The sequence below is a fragment of the Silene latifolia genome, chromosome Y (assembly GCF_048544455.1).
Source record: "Silene latifolia isolate original U9 population chromosome Y, ASM4854445v1, whole genome shotgun sequence".
NCBI lineage: Eukaryota > Viridiplantae > Streptophyta > Magnoliopsida > Caryophyllales > Caryophyllaceae > Silene > Silene latifolia.
Window position 1 is genome coordinate 482,901,090 of NC_133538.1, and position 15,386 is coordinate 482,916,475.

Genomic DNA, 15,386 nt, shown 5'->3' on the forward strand with positions numbered 1-15,386 from the left:
AATAAGGAGTACCACTCTTGTATGCTTGGAAAGCATTCACTTGTTCATTTGTTCCCCTACATTCATTTTGGTCATGTCCCAAAGTTCCACAATTCTCACATATCCCACTTGGGATTGATGAAGATGCCCTCATTGCATTAACATGATGCTTTGGTGATTTTGAGGCTTCTTCAAGTCTAGCCATAGCTTTTTCAAACTTCAAATTGAAGGTATCAATATGAGCACTAAGTTGAGCACCTAATGGAGTAATGGAGTCCACTTCATGCTTTCCTCCTCTAGTAGCCTTGCGAGGTCCACTATATTGTGAGTTATGGACCGCCATTTCCTCAATTTTGTTCCAAGTTTGATTGTCATCAACTTCGGTGAACATTCCATTTGATCCCATGTTGAGAATGTTCCTTGAATCTTCATAAAGACCGTTCTAAAATTGTTGTACCAAGAACCACTCGCTAAGTCCATGGTGAGGACATGAGCGACAAATTCCCTTAAACCGCTCCCAAGATTCATACAAAGATTCTTCATCCCTTTGCTTAAAGCCCGTGATTTGAGCTCTTAGCTTGTTAGTCTTTTCCGGTGGATAGAACTTTTTGTAGAAAGCTAGAGCCAACTTCTTCCAAGAATCCATTCCGAGATTAGCCTTATCAAGGCCTTTCAACCATTGTTTCGCGGTGCCAATTAGAGAAAATGGAAATAAGACCCATCGAATTTGGTCTTGAGTTACACCGGTTTGAGAAATCACATCACAATAATCATAAAAAGTCTCCATATGAGAATGAGAGGCTTCACTAGGCATCCCCCCAAATTGGCTTCTTTCGACTAATTGGATAAATGCGGATTTGGCAATAAAATTTCCGGTTAGATGTTGTGGTGTGGGAGTACCATTGGGTAGGTTCTCCTCGGTGGGTACGGAATGTGATGAAAACTTAGGCATTGTGGGTTGATTTTGTGTTGGATTTTGTGTTGGGTTCTCCTCACCTTCTCTTGCAAAAGGGTTGATGAACTCAATAGTATTTGGTTGAATATCTACAACCTCACCAATACCTCTCAAAGTTCTCCTAGCAAGTCTTCTATTGGTTGTCAAAGTTCTTTCAATTTCGTGATCAAAGGGTAACAAGTCACCTTGTGACCTTCTAGACATGCAAAATATCAAACAACTCAAAAATAATTAGAACAAACCTTGAGGAGTTTTACTTCCCCAAGTCAAAGAAAGACACAACTAATAACAATATCTGAAAATCTAAATCAAGTTAACACCGTCCCCGACAACGGCGCCATTTTTGGTCGGAGTATATTTTTCGGTTACTTGTCGTTAGGAGCACCTAGACCAAAACACAATTTATACCTTCACAAACAACTCTACAATTAGTAAAGAGGCATGTAAATGTCGGATCCCAAGGGACGGGAATTGAGATGAGATTTCGGTCATAGGGGATTCATGGGAATTGATCATACAAACATATTCTCAAGTTATAAGCAAGCAATTATTGTTGTGATGGATCGAGTTGGTTTATATCTTACAATCCTAGGGAAGTTTGGGTCCCGGAGCCGAATCGATTAGATTGTACAACACCTACAAGTCGACTTAGTCTTCCCTATTCAACAACAGGCATGGTCTAATGAGACTCGAGTTGGTTTATGTCTTACAAGTCTCATTGAAAAGATAGGTGATGGGTAAAAAATGCAAGGATTCATAGGCTCACATTTCATCAAACATAACATGTGCATAAGTTGAGATCACAACAAGCAAGGAAATAAACTATGAAAGCATATTAATTTATGCATGAATCATTCCCCATGTTGGTTTCCCCTAATTACCCATTAACCCTAGCTAAGGAAACTACTCAGTCATTATCATGTTGAACATGCTAGCAAGGTGGTCAATCATACCAACAAAGTGAAACATGATGAATAAATGAAAGTGATTAACAATAATTAAAGAGGGTTAAAGAGAATTATACCTACTAATGATTCCAATAATAAAGCAAAGAATAAAAGAAGTACTTGATGCTTGATTGAGAGGTTGTCAATCTCCCAATAATAACCCAAATAATCTTCAATTACCCAAAATAAAGGATGAACAAAAGAGAGAGATTAAGGAAATAAAACTTGTATTAAAACTTGATTAATTGTTGATTACAAGATTAAAGAGAGATTTGATTGATATTAACTACACTAAAGATTGCTAAGAAGAACATGCTCTTCTAATTAGACTAATGGGGTATTTATAGTGGGGATTAGGTGCATGAAATAGGGTTAACTAAGGGCTTAAATGACGATTAAGTCCCTTGTTGAGGAAACGCCGGTCTTTTTGGAAAGACTCCGGTCTCTAGGGAGACTCCGGTCTTTAGAAGAAGATGTGCATCCTTCCTTGAAGCTTGAAGAAGACGAAATGGGTCTGCCTGGGAATCCGGGCAACTTTAGCACGAGACGGGCGGATTTGGTGGTTTCTGCCCGGGCGTCTTGGGAGTGAAGACGGGCGTCTTCTGGAGATTTTGCCCGGGCGTCTTGGTGGTGAAGACGCACGGATTGTAGGGTGAAGACGGGCGTCTTCTAGACAATCCGCACGGATTGCTAGGCAGTCTTGTTTCTTCTTCTTTTCTTCCTTTTCTTCATAAAATCCTTGGGGATTTCCTCAGGGATGCAAGGATCTTTTCTCATCATTGCCCATCTACTATAGTATGTACAAAGGCCTTCTAATCTTGTCTCTCCTTGATGCTTGGTCATTGAATTCAATCAATTAAGCCTCATTTTTCCATGAAAATGCAAGGTTTGCACTCCTTTCCTACCAAGGGATCAAAACCTCAAAGAATATGCAAAACAAAGAACTAAAGACAATAAATGACCCAAATATGCAGTAAAAAGCATGAGAACAAGGCTAATTCGGGGACTAAATGTGCTCTAATTATGGTCACATCAATGTTGCATTGCATGCATATAATCGACAATATATCGAGTATAGATAATTTTCCTAATCATTAGTAGAGGCCGCTATCGAGGCGGGCGGGATTAGGTGTTCGATCAAAAGAGCTTCCTAATACGTACCCTCACCCCTTACCCCGATCTCTTGTGAACATCCGTGTTCATTGGCATCCACGAGAGTCATTCTAGACATAGAATGCTAAGGGTAACGAGTTCTTGGTGTTCATGTCACTACTTTGTGTATTGACATGGCACGAGGTATTCGAACGGTTTCCAATTTTCCACAATAAATTGGTGGCGACTCCACAAATGCAAACACTAGTTTCCCAAGCGCCCCCATGGCCCGTGTCCACAAAAATCATGTTCCTAATTATAATAGAAAAATTTTAAATAATTATTATCTCCTAATTCTAATAGTATAATTAGAAAAAAAAGCCTTAATGAATTCTTAATTTATTTCCTATTTCTAATAGAAAAATTGTAAAATAATTAATTAATTCTCATTTCTAATAGCAAAATTATATTCCTAATTATAATAGAAAAATTTTAAATAATTAATCATCTCCTAATTCTAATGCTGATAGTATAATTAGAAAAAAAATGCCTCCTTTAGTTATATATATTGATTGATTATACAACCACGACTAGTATAGTCTTTTTCACTCTAATTTTTATTCCCTAATTTTTGTTACCTAAAAAAAGTTTCAGTTACTGAAATTTCAACGTAATAAAAAAATTCTCCTTCTCTCTCATTCTACTCTCCATATTTTTTCTCCAGTTACTTAATGTATCTACTCCTTCAATATTATTTTTTTATTTTTTTTTAATTCACAATCTTTAATCAGAATCAAATATATATTTAAGAATTACAATCTATGGGTGATGATGCTTCTATGGCGGATGATACATCAAATTATCACCAGCAATGCTAACCGGGGTTTATAAGGAAATTGGAATGTCAATGGAAATTATAGCATTTAATCCAGTATCAATGAGTTTGGAACGAAAACGAGATGAAAAATCTCCTTGCCAAGGTAAATATTGTTAGTTTTTCGTGTCAACTCAGTAAATTTGTTCTAAAACATGGAATTTTTGTCTTTAATGTCATCAAATTTGCCTATGTAATCTCATATAAAAATAGTTAATTTTATAAGGCTTGATACTTTTGTACTTTGAATATATATTTGGCTCAATACGTCTGTTGATTACCTCAATAGGTCATTAGTTTTGCTCCGATTATTTGATATACACTGCTATACAAATTTTGCTTGGGAAAATTACATGACAGCTCGATGGTTATTAGTTTTGCTCCTAACTGTTTGATACACATTCCAATTTCAATTTCGCTCGGAAAAATTAAGATATAGCTCATGTAATATATGAGACAACTCTAATAATTATGAGTTCAGTGGGTTTATTGTTGTGCAATTGTTTACTTAGAAACTATTATTTGGTCAATACTTGTAGCTCTTAAAGTTATTTTGTGAGTTCAAAATTTTGACTACCTTACAATTTGAATTTAGCTCGAATTCGTATTTCATATGGCTCAATATTTTTTCCCATACGTTGAATAAGATACTAGTAAATCTCATAGTGTTTGTATCTTGTATCCTCAAGAATCAGTTGCAGATAAAGGTTCAATGGCAGGTGAAATAGTAGATTTATCATCACCAATGGACAAGGAGACTTCTAAGGAAATTGGTACTTCAATAGAAATGGTAACATTGAAGTAATAAATATCAACAGATTCGGAGAGACAACATAAAGTTATATCTCCTCGTAATGGTAATTAAGAATAATTATTTGTTTAGTCATTAACCACCCCCCTCCCCTTATTGAATAGATGACGTTTTAGTCTAATACACACAAATTAAGACATGCATTAATTCCACTTTTTTTATACTTCTTTATTCATTGTATGTGCACATGTACTTGAGAAGTCGTGCATTACAAAACCTTGTCTTTCCTTTCATTCATTCTATTGGCCAAAATGAGAGACTTTATGTAACCTAGCATTGGGAATTGGAGAACTTTATAATGGAAGGCCATAACGTCATGCATAAAGCAAAAAACCAAAAAAGCTACAACGTCATATATTGAATTATGGAGGGAGTATTATATTACTCATAAACTTTGTACTGAAACTCGTGATTTTCCGTCAACGAAAATAAATGTTACACATTTGGTTGTGGTGTGTAGTATAATACTCCTATGTAATTACCGTTAATTTTATGAGGTTTGGAACTTTCAAACATTCAAAGTTTGCTCAATACATTAAATGAATATCTCATAAGTTATTTTTATTGCTCGAAATGTTTTACGTTATTACATTTTTAACTTAGCTCGGAAAATTTATAAGATAGCTCATTAAATCATAATTTGTTATTTTCATAAATAGACTTAACGATTATTTCATCAAAATCTTATATGTCGTTGATATATTTTGAGATGTCAACGGTTCTTTAGTTTGGGTTGAAGCTGAACAATCGTAATTGATTGGAGTGAAAATAAGATCACAAGGGGCATTGTAAATGATTGCTTTTAGAAGGCAAGAATAGAGGTTGAGGCTGTACTAGGCGGCATCCAATTCTTGGACGTTGAAGGGGGCGATGTTAGTGTAATACAAAATCCAAAGGGGAAGACAAAGAAGGAGGAGATGTTTACTAGGAAGAGGAGTTTGATTAATATTCAAACTCGCCGAGCTCGTGGTAATTTCAAAGCCTTTTAAGACTCGTCCACTTAAAAAAGCAGCGAATGATGTAGAGAAAGAGGGAGATAGAGTTGGAGTTGGAGTTGGAGTTGGGCCTCCTACTAATAATCATGGTACTAGCCACATAGGTCTTCGCAATATTCTGATGACGCCCGAGGATTAACATTTATAGTTTTTTGAACTTGTAAATTAACGCTCTACTAGTTTGTGTTGTACTTATGAATTGATTTCAAAAAATTTGCATATAGGTTGTGAAGGTTTATTGAGTCACATAACGAGAAATTTTGGCATTTTCTGATTTTTCATAGAGTCCGCAAATTTGTGATTTGATGTGCATACATGTGAGCGTATGAAATTTGACGATATATATATATACGTAAGACTAATCGAGACATACAGTGCGATAAATGTGTGATAAATTTCACAATAAAATGGAATATAGACATATAGTACATCGTTCATGTCTAAGATTTTATGTATACCGCATGACCAACAAATAATTCACATTAACATAATATTGACATAAGAATAAAAGAGTATTTTTTTTGGAAAATAAAACCAATATGAAGTTTATATATATGATACTTGGAGTGATAGTTTTTAGAATTTGTTCATTAATACCTGTTTGTTTTTCAATTGGTCAAGGAAAACAATAATATCTACTATGCATAATCAACTCAATGATGAAACAAATATCCTTCTTTCGAATAACAACTATAATTTAATCATTGTTGGATCAAATTGTAATTATGTAAAAACATTTAGAGGTAGTTAGAATGTTATATCTCCCGGTCAAACTATAGAAGTACGTTTGAATGTGAACCAAATTCCGACACAATACTACATGGCTAGGACTGCTTCGGGACATGGACATGGTCATTTGTGGAATTAGTAATGAGAATATGAGAGCACATTGTGAGGTTTGCCAGTTGAACTTCGGGACGAAGTTTTCTTTTAGGGGGAGTGGATATAATAATTCGGAATTAAGGAAAGAAAGAGCACGACACGTGAGGAAGTAATGAGAATTGAGCAAAGAACCTTCGTATAAGTACGATAAACATGTGTGATGAATAAGAGTGATAATGACAATAAGAACTTTGACGGACTTTATCATAGAGTAAAATGGCGAGAGAGTACATGAGAACTGGTAATGAGACTTGACAGAAGATTGAGGAATAATTGTGAAAAGAGAGGGTGAGGCGAACTTGGGGGACGAAGTTCATTTTTTGGGAGTGAGATTATAATACCCGGATATTGTGGGACCCGAAAAGGAATCTTGGGATGCGTGACAGAACTTAGACTAGAAACGAGACCACTCGACTATAAAGTTGGCCGAGTATAACCTATACTAGACTTAGTGGAGTTGTTATAATGTCCGCCTATAGAAGGATTGTCTTAAAACTGTCATAACTTGAGATCTAGACATGATATTTACGTGATTCTAATTGAAGGTGATATTTTGTCCTCTTAATATTCCAACGGTAGGCACACACTCAAAATTACCAATAAATGAGTGAGATGTGACTGTTTTACGAAAACTGGTCATTGCTGAGAACTACATTGCACTCGACCGAGTGAAGTCACTCGACCGAGTGGACTCAGCACTCGATCGAGTGAGGTACACTCGACTAAGTGAGTGACACACGATCGAGTGGACTCGCCACTCGATCGAGTTGCACTGAATAAGAACACGGGATAAGGAAATCTTATCCCCTTATCCCCATTCATTCTATCTTCTTCCTTCTCACTCCGAATCCTCTCCTTTCTCTCTAAAAGTCTCATAAACCTCTTACACCATGGATCCAAGCTTGCTTTAATGAATCTCTCACCTTGGTGTTCACCATCCACACATGTAAGTCGATTTCCACTCACCCTTGTTTAAGGCTTAACCCTACTTTGTGGGGGTTTTCACTTGAGTTAATTAGTTAGTAATTAGTATATGTAATATGGGTAGTTGATGGGTAATTATAAGGGGTTTGTATTATATAATATAATAAGATGTATTTGTGATGGTATTACATAATTTTATAGGATTAAGACGATCTTGGGAGACTGAATCGTGTGGGATTCGGGTAACGCATGAAGTATGCTAAAAGGTATGTTTATCCTAGTTGCTTTCAATATTTTGTGTGCATATTTGTGTGTCTTGCATGATCATTTTTATGTATGAGTCGACTGGCATAACATGTTGGTATTTGAGGAAGTTTTATCTATGATATGTTGGGATCAAGTTCATGATGATTCATATAATTGGTGTTGTGTTGCATTTTCCATGTATGGTCATTGTTGTGTTATGTTGGAGATCATTGGTGGTGTTACTTGGTTATTGAGGAGACCTATGACGGTTGGGAGACCGTCTTACGCTTGAGTCGCCTCTTGGAGAATCCTACTCCAAGAGGGATGTGCACATTAATGGCTTGAGTTACGGAGGGACTCGTGTGGTGGAGACACGACGTCTGACAGAGTATCCGGTTGGCTTCCGGACCTGGTACGTCTGTGTAACACCCGCGAATTTCTCATTTTGACATTTATAATTATTTAACCATTCTATTACTTTATTTTATAATTTTAAATTATTTAATCTAATTAATTTTATTTTAAACATGATTTTTGTAAAAATAATATTTTAAGGCTTAATTTATATTAAAATACGTATTTTAGTCGGATTGTAATATTAGTGGTAATAATAATAATAATATTAATAGTATCGTAATATTAATAGTAATAGTAATAGTAATAGTAATAGTAATTGTAATTGTAATAGTAATTGTAATAGTAATAGTAATAGTAATAGTAATAGTAATAGTAATAGTAATAGTAATAGTAATAGTAATAGTAATAGTAATAGTAATAGTAATAGTAATAGTAATAGTAATAGTAATAGTAATAGTAATAGTAATAGTAATAGTAATAATAGTAATAATAGTAATAATAGTAATAAAGTTCCGTCTTAAATTATAGTAGGTTTAAGACGTATTTCCGTCTAACAAAAGACCGTCACATTCCCACATGTGAGACTAATCTATTCTTGACCAATCTCTTATCGATAACACATATCTACCTACCTTTATTACCACTCACTAAACTAATATTTTATTCACTCTTTCTCTCATAACTCACCCGTCCCCCTCACTCCTTCTTGTTCTTTTCTTTCGAATAAACAAACAGTAACAACAACAATATACAAACTCCATTAACACCCTCCCTTAAATCCTCGATTTCTCTCTCAATTCTCATCCAAATTCTATAATTCTTGCACCATTTTCCTCCTTACTTCCTCCTTCATCTTTCTAGGTAAGAAAGACGTAGTTTTGGGGAGTTTTCGTCTCGACCCGTCTTATAGAGGTGACGTTTTTAAACTAATTTTGGGTGTAATTTTGGTTTCTAGGTGAAGACATTGAGGACCCGGAATGAAACTCGTTCATAATAGACCATTCCCTCGAAGATTGAAGAAGTTATAAGGTAACGGTGATAGGTTACTAGACAAAACGTCGGGAACTCGCCCTTTCTACTCGGCTTTTTCTTTGTTTGTCGTAAATTTGAAGTCTTTACTGTGTTCCTTATGTATGGAGTTGATTTTGTAGTGCTTGTGGTTAATATACACGGTTTTTGTGTGTTTCCATGGCTTAGCTTTCATAACATAGCCGGTCATGGACTTAGAGTATAGATTGTTTCTTGCTTTCTTTTCGAGTAAATGTGCATCCTCCTTGCTGGTTTTTATGGGTTTGTCTATGGCATAAATTGATGGTGTTTATTCATGTTTTAAGTATGCTCATCCCCGTCTCAACCCAGATTTAATTTCGTCTTAAAATGGAGTCGAAATAGAGCCACTAAATGCAGTTTTAAAACCGTGACCATATTGTTTTTATCCTCGTTTTAGGACAGATTAAATGGTCCCACAGACCTGGTTTCCTGCCTATATCTTCATGTTAATAACGTCACATGTAAACTTGGTATATTCCGCTTTGAAAATTCAGTTTTGGACCTCGTATAACTCGGTTTGGTGCCCTATCAAGTGCTGTTTTGCCCCCTGTTTTGGGACGGGTAAAACACTCCCTCAGACCAATTTCCATGCTTACTTTGGTCATATAATAAATACCGTCATGTGCATACCCGAAACTCTCGCTTTAAAATGTCTTGCTTTGGGTCGTTTGTGTCGCGGTTTTACAGCCCTTTCTCACGGTTGTTTGTCAACCGTGGACCGGGTTTTGAGTGATCTTTGACGGAAGGTTTAAGGCCTGTTTTGGACGAGTTTTTCAGTGGTAAAGATTGGTTAATATGTATGGTGAAATGTGTGCATAAATATATACATCCGTCTTAATTAAGCATGTCATACGTCCCTCTTTTGGTTACATGGTATTTTATCTGGTCGAGTATTGATGAGCATTAGTGGGTTTGCTGGCTGTCCGTGGGCCTGGCATAGGCGACTGGGTGGCTGGCAGCACGGCCACGGCTCGTTATGAGCTCGGGCAGTAGTTGGCTAGTTGGCTAGATGGTGATATGTTTATTTGGTGATGCACTTTGTTTGTGTTTAAAATTTGGGCTCACCATATTCCATTTGTTGGGCTTGTCACATGATTAAATGGTTGGGTCAATCCTATGCTTTGTAGTGGGCTCATAAATGAGTCACTTGTGCGTGTTTTCATTTTGTTCCATAAATTTCACATGATATAAATTATTCATTATCGCTTGTTAAATATTTAATCGGCATGTTTAATTATGAAATGAAATATTTATTCATATGCTACAAGTATGAAAGATTATTATAAATACCTACTTATCTTTAAGCCCTTTTCGGACTGTCCTACCGATTGTGGGTTTAGCTCATATCTTCCGCCTATTTCGGACTGTCCTGCAAATTGTGCGTTCTCGATTTCCGATCTATCATTCGAATCTTGGATGCGGACTGTCCTGCCGCATGTCGAATCGGGAATTGTACTGTCCCGAGAGTCTGGCCAGATTTAGACTAGGACTGAGTCTTTGTGATTATCATTGTCGTCCTACCAAGGGAATTATATTTAACAAGTAGTAAAGGTCTTGTTTGGTTATAGTTATTGAAATTTGCCAGGAGTTACGTCTTGTATTGTTTGGATGTGAGAGTCATGGTCCTGTCGGATACTAGAGGTTAGCTGTAAGCCCTCTAGTTGCGATATGATCGCCTGGATCGATGTTCCCATCCGTTCTTATGGTGAGATGCAAGCCATAAGTATGAATGTGACATTAGTAGCCACGTCCCGTGCAATGTTCGCTAAGAGGTTTTCAAAGAAATGGCTATGGTTTTCAACTACATGTATTGCGATGATTGATCACTCGTTTGTTTATCTCACATGACTTAAGTATTAGTCTTGTATAATTTGGATAGCTGCATATATCACATTTCATTGGAGTTCGTGCTTGTGATTAACTAACTGTATCCATGATTTTTCCTTTACTGTACTTATGTATACTGTATCCATGATTTTTCCTTCACTGTACTTATTTATATTTGCCATGACGTGCTCATTTGCTATCCTATCTTGTTTCTTTTATTGTGTTAATATGATTAATCCCATGTTTATAATAATAATTCAAGTTATTTACATCTTGTCTTAAATGTCTGATTAATTGAGTTCTTTGTTATGTTCCTTCCGACGATTTGTGGCTGGGAGAACCTTGAGTTACTCCCCACTGACTATGGCGTTCATGTTTACATGAATGACAGGTGTTAGTTTGTTCATTTATGGGGTGAAGATATGTGTGAGCTAGCGAGTACTTTGACCATGAATTTTGTCTATCGTTAGGCTTAGACTCACATTTTAGACTTGTTATTCGAGAGATATATTTTCCCCATTTGACTATTATGTTTGTATAAACTAAACTTTATTTCCGCATTCTTTATTTATGTTTTAGGTTTTAATGAACCCGCGCTTTAAACTTTAAAAGTTTCAAAAATTTCCTAAAATTCCTCATTTTAAGATTGTATTTTTCTTACCGTTGTTGCGGGGGTTGACAGTCTGGGCGTCTCCCGGTACCTATTTGTGGTTGTTGGTATGTCTGGGCGTGTCCCGGTACCAGTGTGGTTGTCGGTATGTCTGGGCGTGTCCCGGTACCGCGGTGGTTGTTTGATAGTATCTCATTCATGTTATTGGCATATTGCATATTTACCTAACATGTTGTATCCTATGTTTAATTATTGAAACTGACGTGTTGTGTGTCTGTGTAATTGTCACATATTTCCGGGGTGGCCTGTGTCAATCGATATGATATTTCAGATCATATGGGGAGCATGTTGAGTATGGGTTGTTTGGCGTCACGCGGGAGACGAGACGCGCTGTAACACCCCCATTTATTAAGGAGCCTTTAGCAAGACATTCCCAAACAAATAGAACTGTTACCATCTCAGTTACCCGAGGTAGTGAATAAGAAAGTAAAATAAACCAAAGTACTTTATATAAATTTACCGATTAAAGGTTTAATACAATTTAATCTGGCTTAATAGCTCAATATAAAATTAATTACAACTTGCAGCGGAATTAAATAAAGTGAAGAAATAACTATATGATCTAGACTTCTAGGTAGACCGGTCGAGTTCTCATGCATCCCCATAAGCTCCCAAGTCAGCTAACTCAAGTACCTGTCAAGTCTGCTCCCCAGTTACGGTTTATCACAGGTGTTCACGAATACACTGTCAACCACGAGGTTGAGTAGGATAATCACACAATAATAAATATACAACTTAACATATGTAAACCCGTGGAATAAATACGACCACCAATTCCCATCATATCCACACTAGTCGTCCTGGTCCCTGACCGAGGCTACACCACACTGTCGTCCCGCCAACTCCTGGCCAAGGGATAAACACAAATGTCATCCCGTGGACATGGGCCACAAGCCGGTCTTTGGATTTTTGCCACCTACCGATCTGCGGTCACGGGCCACCTGCACGCCAAGCCAAAGTGTGGACATGCAGCGGTCTAGAAAGCCACGCTCGGTGGCGTTGAAATGCTTTCCACCGGATCGCTTTAGATCGGTCGGTTTCATCTTAGTAAAGGTCTCGAAACGATGCAGAGATGTTCGGAGTCGCCACGAATCATTTCTGGGATGCTTGGAACCCGTTTGAATCCACTTTATACCTAGGTCAATCAAGGCAAAAAGCGGTGTTTGACATAGGTACTAAAGATAAGGACTCGTCCCCCTTTTAGCATTCTATGCCTAAAATGACTCTCGTGCGCCCTGGATAAGACCATCCACTATCCAAAGTTTCTGAGTAAGGGGTGAGGGTACGTATTGGGAAGCCCTTTAATCGGACACCCAATCCCGCCCGCATTAGCGGCCTCTACTGATCGATCGTGGTTGTTTAAGTGCAAAAGTTGATAAAACGGCTGAAATGCATGAATATGCATCCAAAAGTTTAACCTAACATGTGAATATCTCCTAAGTCGGTTGTTTATGCATATACCAAGAAATTGGTGTCAAAGTTAGATTTAGATTGATTTGCATGTGAAAACGGAAATTAAACATCCATTTACCAAGTTTGGGTTATGATGCTTAACACGATCCATTTATTTGCAAAAGTGTGTTTAAAAGACAAAGTATGAAATGCAAACTCGTCAATCTGATCCGTCACGTATTCGGATAAACCGTAATCGGGATCGTCCTAGACAAGTACCAAAATGGGACAGAACATTGCCAGGCAACCCCATTGGGGCGCGAGCCTATTGGCCAGGGGAGGGGCTCTGCCCAGGTTTTAAAATATGAAAACAGGAGCTGCCTTGGGGCACGAGCCATGAGCCGACCCAAGGGGCGTCTCCTGGTCGTTAAAAAGGTTGTTTAAAACCGTTTTTCGTGATTAATGATTTGCAAGTATTGTTTGCATGACTCGGAATAATTACTATTATGTTAGTAATATTCGTTGTCGGATTTGCAAATTTGAAAGGTATAGTTTACAAATAAAAATGTAAAATGTTTGATTTGAACTAATTATGTTAAGTTCAATTACTTGTAATTAGTCAAGTTTGTCATCGTACTCGGATTAAACCGACATGGTATAAAGAACCAAGGATGATTATTAATTATGACTAATATGTTTGCAAATGTAAATAAATGAGAAAAATGGTAAATAAAAGAAAAGGGTGTTAAAATACCCATTAAAATGTAATTAACCAATAATATCATCGAGTCACGGAATAAACCGTCATGGTCTAAAGAACCAAGGATGATTTTTGTAATGGTCAAAATATGTTTATCATAAAAATGAATTAAAATGGTAAATAAAAGAAAATGATTTCCTTTCAAATGTAATTAACCAATTAATATCACTGAGTCACGGATTAAACCGCCATGGTATATGGAACCAAGGGTGATTATAATTTATGGCTAAAATGTTTGTCATAAAAATGATTTGAAACATTTGAAATAGTAAAAACCGTTAAAGGAAAGAAGTAAAAATAAAAGAAAGTGTTGAAGGAAAGACGAACTCAAACACGTTTGAGTCTGACCTGGACACCCCATTGAGGCGTGGGCCTCTTTGCATAGCAAAAGGCTTCTGTCTCAGGCCAAAACTCGGTTTTGGCTCGTCTAACCTATATTTGAATCGTGTCATGCATTGTTCATGCATATAGACTCTTAAAAACAGTAAAGACATGAAATAAATGAGATATTTACACCCTCAAACTTACGTATTTTGATGTTTGCGAAGTAGATGACTTTAGAGACGGTTTTCTCGTTGTGACTAATCGCGATCAAAGAAGTTTAAAAAGGTACCTTAAAAGAGGATTTTGTTTTGAAAATTTGTTGAAAATATGTTAATTAAAACATGTTGATTGATGAATTGAGTTGGTCAAATGGGTCGAACGAATGCACGGCGACGGTACCAAATAATATGTGTAAGGCTTGTGTTTATGATCGGTAGGTCGTAAACACGTGTCGATTTTATGACTTAGGAAGTCGAGTATAGAAGTTTAAGGTAGATGTGAGGGGGCGGACTCTTGCGTGAGAATTATGGGGTGTTAAAGTTGTTATTTATAGAGAAATGTGCGGTGGTAGGTCTGTTGTGTTTGCTTAGGGGCTAAGCAGACACCCTAAAGAGGGGCGAGCTACCTTGTGATACAAATGGGTGTATTGTCTCTTTCGCAAATTTGGATTTTGCATTTGTTCTAACCAATGTTTTGTTGGTTGTGATTTGTGGTCTTTAAGGTTTGGTTAGCCGTGTAAGCTTCCTCTTGGGTGATATTTGGGGTAGGTATTTTGTGCCTTTGACTCAGGTTTGACCCGTGTGAGTTAGGATTTAAAATTTCGAGTCGGTTTTTGGCTCGGTGTCGGTTTTAACTCTAATTAGGGTCATTTTAATGGAAAATGACATGATAAAAACAATCATGGCATTATTTTCGACATTCGAAATTTGGGTTGACTCGAGTTGACTCAGGTTGACTCGAGTTGCGGGTTTTTGAGTCGGTTTTGGGTCCGAAGATGATTTTAACGCTAAATAGTGTTATTTTAACGCAAATTAAGTTAGAAAAACTTTTGAAATCATTTTTCGTATTCGAGTAGTGCATTAAACCGTCTCATATATAGCCAATCCATGCTTGCATATCAAAAACACGTTACAGTCCGATCATCATCGGGTAGTTTTTGGGAGGTGCAGATACTGGGTATCTATAGAGCCCCCACTTTGACTGAGGCTTGGACGGGGCAAAAGTCAAAGTATAACTTCCAGGTCAATCGAAGATTACAACCTGAAGACCATTACGACGTCGAGGCGACTCAAAAGGGTTTG

General features: G+C 36.9%; 1 non-coding gene across 1 annotated transcript; it reads left to right on the forward strand.

Annotated features, from left to right (window-relative positions):
• Nucleotides 1–452: 452 nt before the first annotated feature.
• Nucleotides 453–559, forward strand: LOC141634931 (small nucleolar RNA R71). Its single transcript, XR_012539645.1, has one exon. It is a non-coding gene; the product is annotated as a small nucleolar RNA R71 (small nucleolar RNA).
• The last annotated feature ends 14,827 nt before the right edge of the window (nucleotides 560–15,386 follow it).